Source organism: Phocoena sinus, chromosome 1 (genome assembly GCF_008692025.1).
Source record: "Phocoena sinus isolate mPhoSin1 chromosome 1, mPhoSin1.pri, whole genome shotgun sequence".
Classification (NCBI taxonomy): Eukaryota; Metazoa; Chordata; class Mammalia; order Artiodactyla; family Phocoenidae; genus Phocoena; species Phocoena sinus.
Window position 1 is genome coordinate 87,487,767 of NC_045763.1, and position 18,956 is coordinate 87,506,722.

Sequence of the window (18,956 nt, forward strand, 5' to 3'; positions counted from 1 at the left end):
CTCCTCTAAATGGATCTAATTTAGGTCTTAAGTATTGTTTGGGATAAAATATTAAAGGTAGCTTTTGATTTGAGATATTTAAATTAGAGTTGCCTGTAGATTAACTTCAAAGATTAAAACTCATAATCAGCTGTTAATTCTAATTCTTTTTACTGTCATATAAGTGTAAAATTGTATTTTTATCTCTAAGGTAACATAATGAACCATGAATCTACAATTTGAAAAACTGTATACTAATGAACTTATAATTCCCTTGTGCATATGTTGGAAGGCTTTTTTTCAAAGCATATCTGAAAGTATAAAGAATCTCTTTTTAGTGTTTGATTAGCAGCAAAATTAGTGAGTTAGAAACATTATTCATACTACAATAGAGATGTAGGCAAGTTGGAAACTCTCCAATTGGGTATTTGGAAACAGGGACAACTTAATTGTTCTGAGGTTGAGAGACAAATTATTGATTACATTTTCCCACTAAAGCACTCCCTTTAAAATTAAACTGAAATTTGCGGGGTGGGTGGTGGTAGTGGTGGGATGAACTGGGAGATTGGGATTGACATATATACACTAATATGTACAAAATAGATAACTAATAAGAACCTGCTGTGAAAAAATAAATAAATAAAATAAAATTGAAAAAAATTAAATTAAACTGAAATTGTTGGTACCTTTTGCTAAGGAAACACTCATCCTCTACTGGAAAGTGCTTGGCAAATGGTAGGTGCTCAATAAGTATTTTCAAAATGAATGCTAAATGCAAACATGTCCACTAATTATGAATCTTCTGCTGCTTATTTGAATTTAATAAAAATTGTGTTTTATTTTTCTATTGTACAGATTAGACACAGTAAAGAGATATGAATGTTGATGCCATTTTTGGTGATTTTATGAAGCAAATTTGTCATTTGCAAATTTTGACTCAATATTTATATTTCTAGTGTACAAATAACTGATTTCTGGAAAATATTAAAAGCAATTTTTTGTGTATCAAATGCTTTGATCTTTTCAATAATGCCTCTTGAACATGAATTTTTAAAATATAAACCCGAGCAATGAAAGAAAGAGTACAAGTGTCTAGATATTAAATGAAATGTTTAGAGGTGTATATCTTAAGCTATATACACTCAAACTGAAAATAAGAATTTTCTGGGCAGCATAAGAAATTATGGTAGAATGAGTTGCCTCTGTGTGTGTGAGTAGGTATGTACTTGGGTTAGTGTTCTGTTTGTTTTACAGTAAATGGAAAAATAAATGATACTTCTTGTGGCTGAGAATTTTAGTGTCCTAAGTTGTGTATGTATTAGATGAGAAAAAGTCCTTAAATATTCAAAATTGGTATTATTGGTATATACATTAAAGAAGTTCTTTCACTGAATAGGAGAAGCAATGCTTACAGCAAGCTTGGAGTTGAGTGAGGAGAAAGAGGGTCAAAGATGAACAGGGATAGAAGTAAGGATAGCCATGAACTAACCAAAAGTGTGAAAAATACTTTTATTACTCATTGGACAAGAAAATTACAGAATCACAGATGCAGAAAATCCACACATTTTGATGTGTGTAATTTAATTTCAGTTTAAAAGATGCTGCTAAATAGAAGAGAAACAAATTCAGATATTTCCAAATGAGGCTTGCATCCAGAAGAAGGGATTTCAGGCTTTACTCAAGTCTATCACTAAATGTATCTGATACCATCATTAAGTATGTATTAATAAGCTAACACTTATGTATGTACAATACTATGTTAGATGATGAGACGACAGAGAATCGTTAGACATATTTAAGAATCTTAAATTTTCCAATCTTATTAGAAATCTAAGAGACACCTATAGAAAGAAGATAAGATCTGGTATCATCTGCTATGTTCTAAATATGTGTACAAATAATAAGTGCTATATTCAGCTATGATAGAAGGTGAAATGTGATAAGTGTTAAAACCAAGTAACATGCGAGCACAAAAGGTGGAGAGATTAAAATAGGGGAAGAGGAAATGGGATTTTAATACACTAAGTTTTCATGTAGAGGGAACAGTATAGCAAAGGTACTAACGTAAGAAAGATGGAGCAAGATTGTGGAGTTGCCCTGAATGAGCATACATACAGGGTGTACGGTGGTGTAAAAGCCTTAAAAAAATAAGTTGACTGTAGTAATGGAGAATTTCAAATGTTGGGATAAGAGGTATTAATTGTGTTAAATAGACCTGTAAAACTGTTCAAAGTCTTTCAAGACTCAAATCCTGGTGTAACATGATGAGATGTTGGTTTAAGATGAAAACTCTGGTAGTGGGTAATGAAAAGAATAAAGTGAAGGTGTGGAGACAAGTAAGGAAGTTACTATAATAATCCAGGTGATAGGGATTAAGAATCTGAACTAGGACAATAACAGAATGAATGGAAGCAAGAGGTAGATGATGTTGCAGAGATGAAATAAAAACAGTGTGCAAGCAAATAGTTGTTAGGACAAATAAACAAAATAAAAATGTTAGTAACTACTATTTGTTACACATTTTTACATCCATATTTATTGTCTTTCTGAAATTCTTGGAAAGGTACAATTTTCTAAGACTGAACCAGGAAGAATTAGAAAATATAAACAGACCTATCACAAGTGATGAAATTGAAACCATAATTTAAAATCTTCCAACAAACAGAACTCCAGGACCAGATGGCTTCACAGGCGAATTCTATCAAACATTTAGAAAAGAGCTAACACCAATCCTTCTCAAACTCTTCCAAAAAATTGCAGAGGGAGAAACACTCCCAAATTCATTCTACAAAGCCACCATCACCCTGATACCAAAGCCAGGCAAAAATATCACAAAAAAAGAAAATTATAGACCAATATCACTGATGAACATAGATGCAAAAATCCTGAACAAAATACTAGCAAACAGAATCCAACAGCACATTAAAAGGATCATACACCATGGTCAAGTGGGATTTATTCCAGGGATACAAGGTTTCTTCAATATATGCAAATCAATCAATATGATACACTACACTAATAAATTAAGGAGTAAAAACCATATGCTCACCTCAATAGATGCAGAGAAAGCTTTTGACAAAATTCAACACCGATTTATGAGAAAAGCTCTCCAGAAAGTGGGAATAGAGGGAATCTACCTCAACATAATAAAGGCCATATATGAAAAACCCACAGCAAGCATCATACTCAATGGTGAAAAACTGAAAGCATTTCCACTAAGATGAGGAACAAGACAAGGACGTCCACTCTCGCAACTCTTATTCAACATAGTTTTGGAAGTCCTAGCCACAGCAATCAGAGAAGAAAAAGAAATAAAAGGAATACAAATTGGAAAAGAAGAAGTAAAACTGTCACTGTTTGCCAATGACATGATACTATACATAGAAAGTCCTAAAGATGCCACCAGAAAACTACTAGAACTAATCAATGAATTTGGCAAGGTTGCAGGATACAAAATCAATGCACAGAAATCTCTGATATTCCTATACACCAACAATGAAAAATCAGAGAGAGAAATTAAGAAAACACTCCCATTTACCATTGCAACAAAAAGAATAAATAAAATACCTAGGAATAAACCTGCCTAAGGAGGCAAAAGACTTGTACTCAGAAAACTATAAAACACTGATGAAAGAAATCAAAGATGACATAAACAGATGGAGAAATATACCATGTTCTTGTATTGGAAGATTCAATATTGTGAAAATGACTATACTACCCAAAGCAATCTACATATTCAGTGCAATCCCTATCAAACTACAAATGGCATTCTTCACAGAATTAGAACAAAAAATTTCACAATTCATATGGACACACAAAAGACCCCGAATAGCCAAAGCAATCTTGAGAAAGAAAAACGGAGCTGGAGGAATCAGGCTCCCTGACTTCAAACTAAACCACAAAGCTACAGTAATCAAGACAGTATGGTACAGGCACAAAAACAGAAATATAGATCAATGGTACAGGATAGAATGCCCAGAGATAAACCCACGCACATATGGGCACCTAATTTACAGCAAAGGAGGCAAGAACATACAATGGAGAAAAGACAGTCTCTTCAATAAGTGGTGCTGGGAAAATTGGACAGCTACATATAAAAGAATGAAATTAGAACACTCCCTAACACTATACACAAAAATAAAATCCAAATGGATTAAAGACTTATACGTAAGACCAGACACTATAAAACTCTTAGAGGAAAACATAGGAAAAACAATCTTTGACATAAACTACAGCAAGGTCTTTTTTGACCCACCTCCTAAAGTAATGGAAATAAAAACAAAAATAAACAAATGGGACCTAATAAAACTTAAAAGCTTTTGCACAGCAAAGGAAACTATAAACAAGACAAAAAGACAACCCTCAGAATGGAAGAAAATATTTGCAAATGAAACAACAGACAAATGATTAATCTCTAAAATATACAAACAGCTCATGGAGATCAATATCAAAAAACAAACAATCCAGTTTAAAAATGGGCAGAAGACCTAAATAGACATTTCACCAAGGAAGACATACAGATGGCCAAGAGACACATGAAAATATGCTCAACATCACTAATTATTAGAGAAATGCATATCAAAACTACAATGAGGTATCACCTCACACCAGTCAGAATGGCCATTATCAAAGAATCTAGAAACAATAAATGCTGGAAAGGGTGTGGTGAAAAGGGAACCCTCTTGCACTGTTAGTAGGAATGTAAATTGATACAGCCACTATGGAGAATAGTATGGAGGTTCCTTAAAAAACTAAAAATAGGGGCTTCCCTGGTGGCGCAGTGGTTGAGAGTCCGCCTGCCGATGCAGGGGACACGGGTTCGTGCCCCAGTCTGGGAAGATCCCACATGCCACGGAGCGGCTAGGCCTGTGAGCCATGGCCGCTGAGCCTGCACGTCCGGAGCCAGTGCTCCACAACGGGAGAGGCCACAACAGTGAAAGGCCCGCGTACCGCAAAAACAAGAACAAAAACAAAAACAAAAAACTAAAAATAGGACTACTATAAGACCCAGCAATTCCACTACTGGGCATATACCCTGAGAAAACCATAATTCAGAAAGAGTCATGTACCACAATGTTCATCGCAGCTCTATTTACAATAGCCAGGACATGGAAGCAACCTAAGTGTCCATCAACAGATGAATGGATAAAGAAGATGTGGCACATATATACAATTGAATATTACCCAGCCATAAAAAGAAACAACATTGAGTTATTTGTAGTGAGGTGGATGGACCTAGAGTCTGTCATATAGGGTGAAGTAAGTCAGAAAGAGAAAAACAAATATGGTATGCTAACACATATATATGGAATCTAAAAAAAAAAAAAAAAGGTACTGATGAACCTAGTTGCAGGGCAGGAATAAAGAGAGAGACAGACATAGAAAATGGACTTGAGGACATGGAGTGGGAGGGTGAAGCTGGGGTGAAGGGAGAGTAGCATCAACATATGTATACTAACAAATGTAAAATAGTTGGCTGGTGGGAAGCAGCAGCATAGCACATGGAGATTGGTTCAGTGTTCTGTGATGACCTAGAGGGGTGGGATAGAGAGGATGAGAGTGAGACTCAAGAGGGAAGGGATATGGGGACATATGTCTGCAAATGGCTGATTTGCTTTGTTGTGCAACAGAAACTAACACAGTACTTTGAAGTAATTATACTCCAATAAAGATCTATTAAAAAAATAAAAAAATAAAATTGTCTTTCTTATAATGTAATTTTCCAGTGTGTGTGTCAGAGCAATGCCAACCTAATAAACTGAGTTACTTCAAATATATTTTATGCAAAGATATTTGCATTATTTTGAAGTAACAGAGCATCAATTTGGGGTATGGAAAGGTTCTCTCTAATGAAGAAGGGATAATAGGCAAAATCTGATAGAAATTCACATTTCATGTGAAATGTATGGAGTATATGTATGTGTGTGTGTATATATATATGTATAAATATATATAAATAAATAAATAAATATATATATATATAAAATACTCCCCATCAGCTTTATATCTGAAAAGATTATTGAGAATCATTGTTGGAAAATGTGTTGGAATAAGGAAGTTTATTCACCACCTAAACCAATTCATTTGAAGTGGGATTAGATATCATCTGTTTAATAATGAGAAAAACCAAAAAAATAAAGGCCATACCTGAATATCTTAAATAACAATACAAGACAATGGAAAAGAAGCATCTGCTTGCCCTGGTGAAAGGGCTTTTTTTCTGAAAATGATTTGCTGCAGGAACCAGAAGGAAATATTAGAAAACAATCAGTGTTCAAAAAAGTATGCAAGAAATCATTGTTTTTTACAAAACAATAGAAGAAAGTCATTAGAGAGGCAATGTTCAAGTGAAATGGTAAAGGAATGACTTAAAATAAGAAAGAATTGTAAAGAAATTAAAAATTATATTAAAAGAATAACAATCCATTGATATCTCAAAAAGCTTAATGATGATGTCGAGGATAAGTTTGAATCAAATAAGAAAGAGAAGAACAATAAAACAGTAGAAAATGACTTTTGCTATTTTAGTCTCTGATGTTTTAATTAAACATAAAATGCATTATGGAGAAATTTGAGAATAAGATAAACTCCATGGATCTTTTCTCCAGAAACAGGTACACATGCATATACACCTAAAACTCTTATCAATTTTAAAAGGTTCACAGACCTCCCAAACTGCACACATGTGCCCTATGTTAAGGTGAAGAATTCCCATTATGCAGTGGATCTCAATAATCTAGTTCAATATTTCCAAAACCAGTATTCCATGGAATACATTTTTTCCCCAACTGGCTAAGACCTAAGTGTCCAATACTCAAGTTTGGGAACTGATAGAATAAGCAATATTAAGCAGATCCCACTACTTCATTACTTCTCAGAGCCTTATATATGCAATGTATCAATACCTAACTGTTTTTAAAAATACTTACTCTCTGCCAGACAATAAGTGTTCAGTATAATATATATTCATCTTACAGTCCTCAGAACAGTCCTATAAGTACTGTACTGTTATTTTTCCTCTTTCAATGACATGGAAAGTGAGGTTAAATAACTTGTGAAAATTCACACAGCCTGTCAACTGGGGGAGCTAGGATTCAAACAATCTAGTTTAGAGTCTGTGTTATTAACCACTACAATAAAGACAGGAAGCAGGGCATATAGGGACTATTAAACTTTTGTATTTTGAGGTGAACCTATTAATATTCCACAGAAGTAGTATTTTATAGAGCATATATGGAAAGTGTTAATATGATTAAGTAGTTGAATAAAATATAAACATAATGCGAAACTTACACACACAGTTACATAGCTTTGAAAACTAACAAAATACAGAAAATGTTTACAAAACGTGATCATTTTATTAGGCAACCAAAAATATCTCAACATATTCTGGGCAGAAATTATGCTTTCTATATTCCTTGTTAACAATGCAAAGAAACTAAAAATTATTAACTGTATTAGTTATGCTATAATTATAGCTGCTGATACAGAGCCTCAAAATAACAGCTCTTAAATGAGTTAGAAGTTTATTTTTGTCACACAAAGAATTCTATCATAAACCATCAGGGTGGATAGGGCAGCTCCTGGTATCAGTGACCCAGGCATCTTCTACTTTCTTATTCTACACACCTCAACCTTTTGCTTCCACATCGTGGTCTAAGTTAGCTGCTTCAGCACCTCTCTCCTTCATGTCTGCATTTCAGGTATTGAGAAGAAGGGAGCACACTGTTTCATTTTCAGAGTAAGCATTTATATCACTTCATCATTCCATCACTTTCACTCAGGTCTCCTTGTGGAACTATTACATGGCAACACCTAGCTTCAAGAGCAACTAGGAAGTAGTAGTCTTCAGGATGGTGACCACGTGCTCAGCTAAAAAACATATCGCCACATAAGAAGGGGATAACAGATATTGGGATGTTGGGGCAACCAATAGATTTGGCCAATCTAGAAGAAAATATTCTCTTTACTCAGATACACAATGAAATCAAAACTATAGTTACAGCAGGTTTAAAACTGGTGGGATGCTGCCAAATTTACACTCAGAAAAAAATTGAATGCTTAAATGATCTTATATTAAACAAGAAAGAATGAAAATGAATTAATCACTCAAGTGAAGAAGTTAGAAATAATTCTTTAAAATGAGTAGAAGAAAAGCAGGGAAAAATTAATAAAGATAAAATTGCAGGTTAATAATTTATAAATGAGAAAAAACAGCAGAATGGTAAATAAATGTAAATGCTGGCTCTGCAAAAGACCATTAAAAGAGACAAACTGCAGAAAACGCAAGTCAATAAAAAGGGAAGATGCAAGCTCTTTACATTATGTATGAAAGAGCGAATATAATCACAAACACAAAGGAAGATTTACAATCATAAGCATATATCATCACCTAGTGCAGTGCCTACCAGAACACCTAAAACAAGTAACAGGAGCTTAGTTTTAATTAGTTAATAGGCCCTAGCCTACAAAAAGCTCTTTCTATAAAGTAATTAATATATAAATCTGTTATAGTAAAAAAATCAGTTTAAGATGTTAGAAATATGAAGCAGAGAAGGAAGGAAATCAATATTTTTGTAGCACATTCTGTATACCCGGTACTTTACATACTTTTTCTCATTTATTTAAGCTTCACAACCCTGTAAGGAAAGATTACTATATTTCAAAGCTGAGGAAACAGATTCAAAGAGGTGAGTAGTTTGTTCAATCTCAGGATCTAAATGATTGAAATAGTGTCTGTTCAGGTTAGTCTGCCTAACCTGAAAGCTGATGTTCTTTCCACTGCTTTGTACCTTTTTGCTCATTCTAAGACTTCTCTTTGCCAAGAAAATCTTTTTGAGTTCCTTATATCTAAGCAGACCCATTTAATCTAGTTTATTTTTTCAAATAGCAGGGATTTGTATACAACTTCTTTTGAAAAAGCAGTTTACTGCTCAAAAAATTTTTTTATTATTTTTTTTAGTTATTGCATCTAGGTGGGAGGGAACTTACCTAAGGCAGAAGTTTCTCTCAGATCACAGGACAAATCATATTGCTTCTAATCAACTGGTATACTTTTTATCTTTCAGACACTGGTCTCATAACTGACTGCTTCTTTACTCTTTGGCTTGTGAGAAGCTCAAAAAACAGGCAGGCTTTTCCCAAAACCCTGCAAAACCCATGCGTGTTTTGTGTACTAACCTTATCTCTGATTTTATTTTCTCTAAGCTTTTTAATTTCTGTTTGATTTTAATATGTTTATTATATCCATGATGTTCCAAATACTTTTGCAAGCCATTTAAAATAGTATATGTACTAAAATGTTGATTGGACTAAACATATATATAGGGCTTCCCTGGTGGCGCAGTGGTTGAGAGTCCGCCTGCCAATGCAGGGGACATGGGTTTGTGCCCCGGTCCGGGAATATCCCACATGCCACGGAGCAGCTGGGCCCGTGAGCCATGGCCGCTGAGCCTGCGTGTCCGGAGCCTGTGCTCCGCAGCAGGAGAGGCCACAACAGTGAGAGGCCCGTGTACCAAAAAAAAAAAAAAAAAAAAGAAAGGAAAAGGTAGTAAGTATATGAGTAAATATAAATGAATATTGATATTAAGTAACAATACTAATGTCTTGAGCACTTTACAATGTTATATAATTAAGTGCATAATAATAATAAAAATTATCTCAATGAGGATAATATTTTCATAATGTATACATAAATCATAACATTACACACTTTAAAAATCTTAAAATTTTATTTTTACCTCAACTATACCTTAATAAAGCAGAGAAGAAGATAACACAAAAGGGGAGAAGGGAATAAATTGAGGCAAACCATTCCAAGATCGCAGCAATGAAAAAGCAATAATTTATAGACAAGGATGCATATTTTAGTAACTATGGCAATCACAGAAGAAAAACGAACATAGAACTAACAAATAGTAGGGAAACAGAATGGCAAAATATAATTAACCCCAAAGAAGTTAAGAAAGGACATAAAAGTATAAAACAGATGGGTTATATAGAAAACAAATTATATAATACCTATCAACCCCCTCAGTAACTCTACTAAATAAAAAGGCATTAAATATTCTGACTAAAAGACAGAAAATAAAACTTAACTATGCTACTTATTAGAAATATGTCTTAAGTATAAGGGCACAAAAAGAGTGACTGTAAAAGGATATGAAAAGATATATAAGAATGTATTCAAAAGGAAGTTGGGTATTACATTAATATAAGACAAACTCGGTTTTAAGAGTAGAAGAATTCGTACAGAAAAAAGAACTATTTCATACTAATAGTAGGTCAAAGCAACAACAGAATATACAATTGTAAATTTGTATACACCTATTAACATAGCAAATATATATTATGATAGATAGATATAAGCAAAAGTTGACACAAGTAAAAAGAGAAGTAAACAAGTCCAAAGCATATGAGAGAGTTTAACTCACCATTATTCATAGCTGATAGAACAAACAGACAAAAACATTGTAAGAATATAGATCTGAACAACACAGGAAATTATTTATTGGCATAAATTGAACAGTGCATACAATCATGATAGAATATACATTATCTTTAAATGCATATTGAATATGCACCAAAATCTAAACTTGGCAAGTTCCATAAAAATAAAAAGAATTCCAAAAAAAAGTTTCAAATAATTGAATAATACAGAGTATAGGCTTCTGGCCACTGCTGAATTAAGCCATAAAGTAATAACAGAGATAACTAGAGAATCTCCAACTTTTGGAAATTAAGCAATTTAGTTTGCATGATTGAAAGACAAAACCACAGTGGAAATCAGAAAATCTTAGGAACTAAATAATAATACAGCACATGAAATCTTAGTTACAGCAATGTTCTCTAGAGACAATTTATAGTTTTAACATCTTATATTGGAAAAGAAAGGGCTAATAATCAATATCAAAGTTTCCATCTCAAAAAGCTAGAAAAAGGAACAGCATATTAAACACAGAATACTAGTTTGAATGAAATAAAAATAAAAGTAGAAAAAGATGAAATAGAAAGAAAACACACAACAGAAAAATTCAACAAAATGCAAAGTTGTCTTTTGTTTTTGAATAATAAAATTGATTATTACTTGGAGATAGGAGACAGGCCTGACCAAGTTTTTTTTAAAAAAAAAGAGAGAGAGAAAATAAATTTTACAAAAATCAGGAACAAAAGTGAGATGTCATTATAGGTTCTATCAATATTAGAAAGATAATAAAGGATGTTTTGAATGACTTTACACAAATACATTTGACAGTTTAGATGAAAGGAATAGATACCTTAAAAAACAAAATTTGCCAAAGACATCAGGAAAAGTAATCGAAAATTAAATAATTCTGTGTCTATTTTAATAATGGAACTGATTATTGAAAATTTTACACAAAAAAATCCTGTCAAGTTGATTTCACCAGTGACTTCTTCCAAATATTTATGAAGAAACAACACCAATTCTACAGAAAAACTTCCCATTCTTTTTATGAGGGCTGTGTAATTCCAGAAAATCTGGAAATATTAAAAAAAATTAAAATCACACGAATTTTTTTACATGAACACAGATGAAAAAAAATCCTGCACCAAAAAGTGCAGTGTGTTAAAATGAGTCAGTTTTATTCCATGAATTGTAATGGTGTTTTAGCAACAAAAATAAATCAATATAATTGACCTTAATGGAAAAAAGGGAGAAAACACATACAATCATATCAATAGATAAAGAAAAATAAAATACGATTCATGAAAAGAAAAGAATTGTGTAAGCTGGGAACAGTTGGGATCTTCCATTTTATTGAAAGCTTTCCTCAGAGTTTGGGAATGGGACAAGAGTGTCTGGAGGTTTCAGTCTGTGCAAAAATATCTGAAAAAATGAAATGAAAATAATATTACAGGAAGAAATAAACTGTCATTTATAAACAATATAATTACATATGTGGTAAATCCAAAAAATGTGAACAAATTACTAAAATTTATAAGTGAATTCATCAAGATTACTAAATACCAGGTCAATATACCAAAAATCAACTGTATAGCTATATACCAGCTACAGAAAATATAACATAGAAATGGTAAAGATAACTTTTACAATAGCATAAAACATAAACTATCTAGATATAAATCTAACAGAATATGTAAATTCTGTATCCTAGAAACTACAAAACATTGTTGAGAGAAATTAAAAACCTAAATAAATGAATGGATATAATATGCTCATGAATTGGAAGATATAATAGTGTATAACTATTCTCCCCCTTGTAAGTGACCTATAGATTCAATGCATTCCAACTAAAACCCCAGAAGAGTTTTTTTTCTGGTGGAAATTGATTAGCTGATTCTAAAATTTATATAGAAATACAAAGGTCCAAAAATAGTCAAGAAAATCTTGTAGAAGAATAAAGTGAGAATTTCCAGTGCCAGTTACCATGTCTTATTGTCAAGCTGCAGTAATGAAGACGGTATGGTACTGACAAAATAATAGGCGAAAGAAATAGATGAGAATTCAGAAACAGACGCACATTCACCTGGTCCCTTTATGTATGACAAAGATGACACTGCAGGGCAGTGGAGAATAAGGGGTACTGGTTCCATTGAATAACCATGTGAAAAAATGATATTTGTTCCCCCAGCTTTATTAAGATATAATTGACACATAATTCTGTGTGAGTTTAAGGTGTACAATGTGGTGATTTGATACACTTATATATTGCAAAATGATTACTGCCATAGTGTTAGCTAACACTTCCATCACGTCACATAATTACCATTTCTTTTTTATGGTGAGAACATTTACAATCTACGCTCCTAGCAACTTTCAAGTGTATAATACAGTATTATTAACTGTAATCACAGTGCTGCACATTAGGTTCCCCAGAACTTATTCATCTTATTTTAAAAGTTTACCTTTTTAGAATCCACATATAAGTGATATCATACAGTATTTGTCTTTCTTTTCTGACTTATTTCAGTTATCATAATGCCCTCAAGTTTCATCCATGTTGTCACAAATGGCAGTATATCCTTCTTTCTCATGGCTGAATAATGTTCTATTGTATATGTGATATATAGATAGATGATAGATAGATAGATAGATAGATAGATAGATAGATAGATAGATCGATAGATAGATGATAGATAGAGATATATCACATCTTTATTCATTCATCATTCACATTGTTGTTTCCATATCTTGGCTATTATGAATAATGGTGTGTTGAACACAGGAGTGCAGATATCTCTTCAAGGATCTGTTTTCATATCCTTTAGATATATACCCAGAAGTGGGATTGCTGGATAATATGGTAGTTCTGTTTTTAACTTTTTGAACAACATCCATACTGTTTTCCATAGTGGCTATACCAATTTACATTCCCATCAGCAGTGCATAAGTGTTCCAATTTCTCCACATCCTTGATAGTACTTGTTATCTCTTGTCTTTTTGATGAAAGCCATTCTAACATGTGTAGTGATATGTCTTGTGTTTTGATTTGCATTTCTCTGATGATTAGTGATGTTGAGTACATTTTCATGTAACTGTTGGTCATTTGTATGTCTTCTTTGGAAAAATGAATATTCAGTTCCTCTGCCCATTTTTAATTGATTATTTTTTGCTATTGTGTGAGTTTTTTTATATATTTTGAATATTAAATCTTTATCAGATATATAATTTGCAAATACTTTCTCCCATTCCATGGGTTGTCTTTTCGCTTTGTGGATCATTTCTTTTGCTGTGCAGAAGCTTTTTAGCTTGAAGTAGTCTGACTGATTAATTTTTGTTTTTTTGGTGCTTGTGCTTTCGATGTCATATCTATGAAATCATTACAAGACTAATGTCATGGAGCTTTTTTCCTATGCTTTCTTCTAGGAACTTTACAGTTTCAGGTCTTAGGTTTAAATCAACCATTTTGAGTTAGTTTTTTGTCAGTGGTGTAAGATATGGGTCCAATTTCATTCTTCTGAATATGGTTATCCAGTTTTCCCAGCACCATTTATTGAAGAGACTATCCTTTCCCCACTTAGTGTTCCTTAAGGGCTTTTGATTCTGTTCTGTTGATCAGTGTGTTTATTTTTAATGCCAGTACCATACTTTTTGATTACTATAGCTTTGTAGTATAGTTTGAAATCAGGAAGTGTGATGCCTCCAGCATTATTCTTCTTTCTCAGGATTGCTTTGGATATTTGAGGTCTTTTGTGGTTCTATACAAATTTTAGAAGTTTTTGCTGTTATTGTGTAAAATGCCACTGGAATTTTGACAGGGATTGCATTGAATCTATAGATGCCTTTGGGTAGTATGAACATTTTAAAGATATTAATTCCTAATCCGTGAGCATGGGTATCTTTCCATTTTTTGCTTCTTCTTCAATTTGTTTCACCAAAGTTTTGTAGTTTTCAGTGTGTGGATTTTTCACCTCCTTGGTTAAATTTATTCCTAAGTATTTTATTGTTTTTGATGCTACTGTGAATGGAATTTTTTCCTTGTTTTTTTTAGATGCTTCATTGTTACTGTGTAGAAATGCAACAACTACCTCATGCCATACAGAAAAGTAAATTTCAGAAGGATTGTAGATCAAATTATTAAAGTTAAAAGATTAAGAAAAAGCATAATGAATTTTTTGTTTGCTTTTGGAGGAAACAAATTCATCAGGACACAGTATTAAGTTTACATAAAGGAATGAATGATTAACTGGATAATATTTAAGTTAAGTATGTAAGTTTTACTGCATAGAATTAAGAATGTCCAGAGATCAAAAACACCATTAATAGAATCCAAACCAAGACACAGGGCTTCCCTGGTGGTGCAGTGGTTGGGAGTCCGCCTGCCAAGGCAGGGGACACGGGTTTGAACCCCGGTCCGGGAGGATCCCACATGCCATGGAGTGGCTGGGCCCGTGAGTCATGGCCAATAAGCCTGCACGTCCAGAGCCTGTGCTCCACAATGGGAGAGGCCACAACAGTGAGAGGCCCACGTACTGCAAAAAACAAACAAACAAAAAAACCAAGACACAACGGTAAAGATATAGATATAAGATAGATAGATGGATAGATAGATAGATGGATAGATAGATAGATGGATATCTGACAAAAGACTTTTATCTAGAATATATTAAGAACATCTTCAAATCAATAAGAAAAAAGCATACAGTTCAGGAGAAAAATAGGCAAATGATTTGAATAGACAGTTCACATAGGAGGACATCCAAATGGCCAATGAATAGGATAAAACATGCTTAATATCATTGATAATTAAATTAGTGCAAACTAAGACCAGACTGAGATAACATTACTCACCCACCAGAATGAGTAAAATGAAAAATACAGGTAGACACCAAGAGATGCATCATTTCTTGATGGTCCCCATCCCAAATTGTTCCCATCTGCCCAGCTGTTGGACTCACTAAAATGTAGAGGACAGCACTGATGACAATGTACCTTTAAACAGCCCAGGATAAGAAGGAAGCTCACTGTCTTCAGAACTTATGAAGTTTTGTGGTGAAGTGAAACCTGAAAACAAGCCATGTGGCTGACACGATCCTGGTGCTCCAGCCGGGTGTCAGGCCTGTGCCTCTATGGTGGGAGAGCCAAGTTGAGGACATTGGTCCACCAGAGACCTCCCTGCTCCACGTAATATCAGATGGTAAAAGCTCTCCCAGAGATCTCCATCTCAACGCTAAAACCCAGCTCCACTCAATGACTAGCAAGATACAGTGCTGGACACCCTGGGCCAAAAAACCAGCAAGACAGGAACACAACCCAACCCATTAGCAGAGAGGCTGCCTAAAATCATAAGGTCACAGACACCCCAAAACACATCACCAGATGCGGACCTGCCCATCAGAAAGACAAGATCCAGCCTCGTCCACCAGAACACAGGCACCAGTCTGCTCCACCAGCAAGCCTACACAACCCACTGAACAAACCTTAGCCACTGGGGGAAGACACAAAAACAATGGGAACTACGAACCTGCAGCCTGCGAGAAGGAGACCCCAAACACAGTACGTTAAGCAAAATGAGGAGACAGAGAAACACACAGCAGATGAAGGAGCAAGATAAAAACCCACCAGACCAAACAAATGAAGAGTAAAAGGGCAGTCTACCTGAAAAAGAATTCAGAGTAATGATAGTAAAGATGATTCAAAATCTTGAAAGTAGAATGGGGAAAATACAAGAAACGTTTAACAAGGACCTCGAAGAACTAAAGAGCAAACAATGATGAACAACACTATAAATGAAATTGAAAATTCTCTAGAAGGAATCAATAGCAGAATAACTAAAGCAGAGGAATAGAGAAGTGACCCAGAACGTAAAATATTAGAAATAGCTATTGAAGAGCAGAATAAAGAAAAAAGAATGAAAAGAATTGAGGACAGTCTTAGAGACCTCTGGGACAACATTAGACACAACAACATTCAAATTATAGGGGTCCCAGAAGAAGAAGAGAAAAAGAAAGGGACTGAGAAAATATTTAAAGAGATTATAGTTGAAAACTTCCCTAACATGGGAAAGGAAATAGTCAATCAAGTCCAGGAGGCACAGAGAGTCCCATACAGGATAAACACAATGAGAAACACTCCAAGACACATATTAATCAAACAATCAAAAATTAAATAAAAAGAAAAAATATTAAAACCAGCAAGGGAAAAACAACAAATAACATACAAGGAAATCCCCATAAGGTTAACAGCTGATCTTTCAGCAGAAACTCTGCAAGCCACAAGGGAGTGGCAGGACATATTTAAAGTGAGGAAAGAGAAAAACCTACAACCAAGATTACTCTACCCAGCAAGTATCTCATTCAGATTCAATGGAGAAATTAAAACCTTTATAGGCAAGCAAAAGCTAAGAGAATTCAGCATCACCAAACCAGCTTTACAACAAATGCTAAAGGGACTTCTGTAGGCAGGAAACAAAAGAGAAGGGAAAGACCTACAATAACAAACCCAAAACAATTAAGCAAATAGTAATAAGAACATACATATCAATATTTACCTTAAATGTAAATGGATTAAATGCTCGAACCAAAAGACATAGACTGGCTGAATGGATTCAAAAACAAGACCTGTATATATGGTGTCTACAAAAGACCCACTTCAGACCTAGGGACACATACAGACTGAAAGTAAGGGGATGGAAAAAGCTATTCCATGTAAATGGAAATCAAAAGAAAGCTGGAGTCGCAATCCTCAAATCAGACAAAATAGACTTTAACATAAAGACTATTACAAGAGACAAAGAAGGACACTACATAATGATCAAGGGATCAATCCAAGAAGAAGATATAAAGATTGTAAATATTTATGCACCCAACATAGGAGCACCTCAATACATAAGGCAAATGCTAACAGCAATAAAAGGGGAAATTGACAATAACACAATCATAGTAGGGGACTTTAACACCCCACTTTCACCAATGAACAGATCATCCAAAATGAAAATAAATAAAGAAACACAAGCTTTAAATGCTACATTAAACAAGATGGACTTAATTGATATTTATAGGACATTCCATCCAAAAACAACAGAATACACATTTTTCTCAAGTGCTCATGGAACATTCTCCAGGATAGGTCATATCTTGGGTCACAAATCAAGCCTTGGTAAATTTAAGAAAATTGAAATTGTATCAGGTATCTTTTCCAACCACAACACTATGAGACTAGATATCAATTACAGGAAAAAATCTGCAAAAAATATGGAGGCTAAACACATGAAGGCTAAACGATACACTACTAAATAACCAAGAGATCACTGTAGAAATCAAAAAGGAAATCAAAAAATACCTAGAAACAAATGACAATGAAAACACGACAACACAAAACCTATAGGGTGCAGCAAAAGCAGTTCGAAGCGGGAAGTTTATAGCAATAAAATCCTTCCTCAAGAGACAAGAAACACCTCAAATAAACAACCTAACCTTACACCTAAAGCAATTAGAGAAAGAAGAACAACAACAAAAAAAACCCCAAAGTGAGCAGAAGGAAAGAAATCATAAAGATCAGATCAGAAATAAATTAAAAAGAAATGAAGGAAACAATAGCAAACATCAATAAAGCTAAAAGCTGGTTCTTTGAGAAGATAAACAAAATTGATAAACCATTAGCCAGACTCATCAAGAAAAAAACAGAGAAGACAAATCAATAGAATTAGAAATGAAAAAGGAGAAGTAACAAGTTACACTGCAGAAATACAACGGATCATGAGAGATTTCTACAAGCAACTATATGCCAAAAAAATGGACAACCTGGAAGAAATGGACAAATTCTTAGAAAAGCACAACCTTCCAAGATTGAACCAGGAAGAAATAGAAAATATAAACAGACCAATCACAAGCACTACAATTGAGACTGATTAGAAATCTTCCAAAAAGCAAAAGCCCAGGACCAGATGGCTTCACAGGCGAATTCTATCAAACATTTAGTGAAGAGCTAACACGTATCTTTCTCAAACTCTCCCAAAATATAGCAGAGGGAGGAACACTCCCAAACTCATTTTACGAGGCCACCATCACCCTGATAGCAAAAGCAGACAAAGATGTCATAACGAAAGAAAACTACAGGACAATATCACTGATGAACATAGATGCAAAAATCCTCAACAAAATACTAGCAAACAGAATCAAAAAGCACATTAAAAGTATCATACACGATGGCGGAAGAGTAAGACGCGGAGATCGCCTTCCTCCCCACGGATACACCAGAAATACATCCACACGTGGAACAACTCCTACAGAACTCCTACTGAAGGCTGGCAGAAGACCTTAGACCTCCCAAAAGGCAAGAAACTCCCCACGTAACTGGGTAGGGCAAAAGAAAAAACAGAGACAAAAGAATAAGGACGGCACCTGCACCAGTGGGAGGGAGCTGTGAAGGAGGAAAAGTTTCCACACACTAGGAAGCCCCTCCGCGGGCGGAGACTGCGGGAGGCAGAGGGGGGAGTTACGGGACCGCGGAGTAGTGCACAGCGACGGGTGCGGAGGGCAAAGCGGGGAGATTC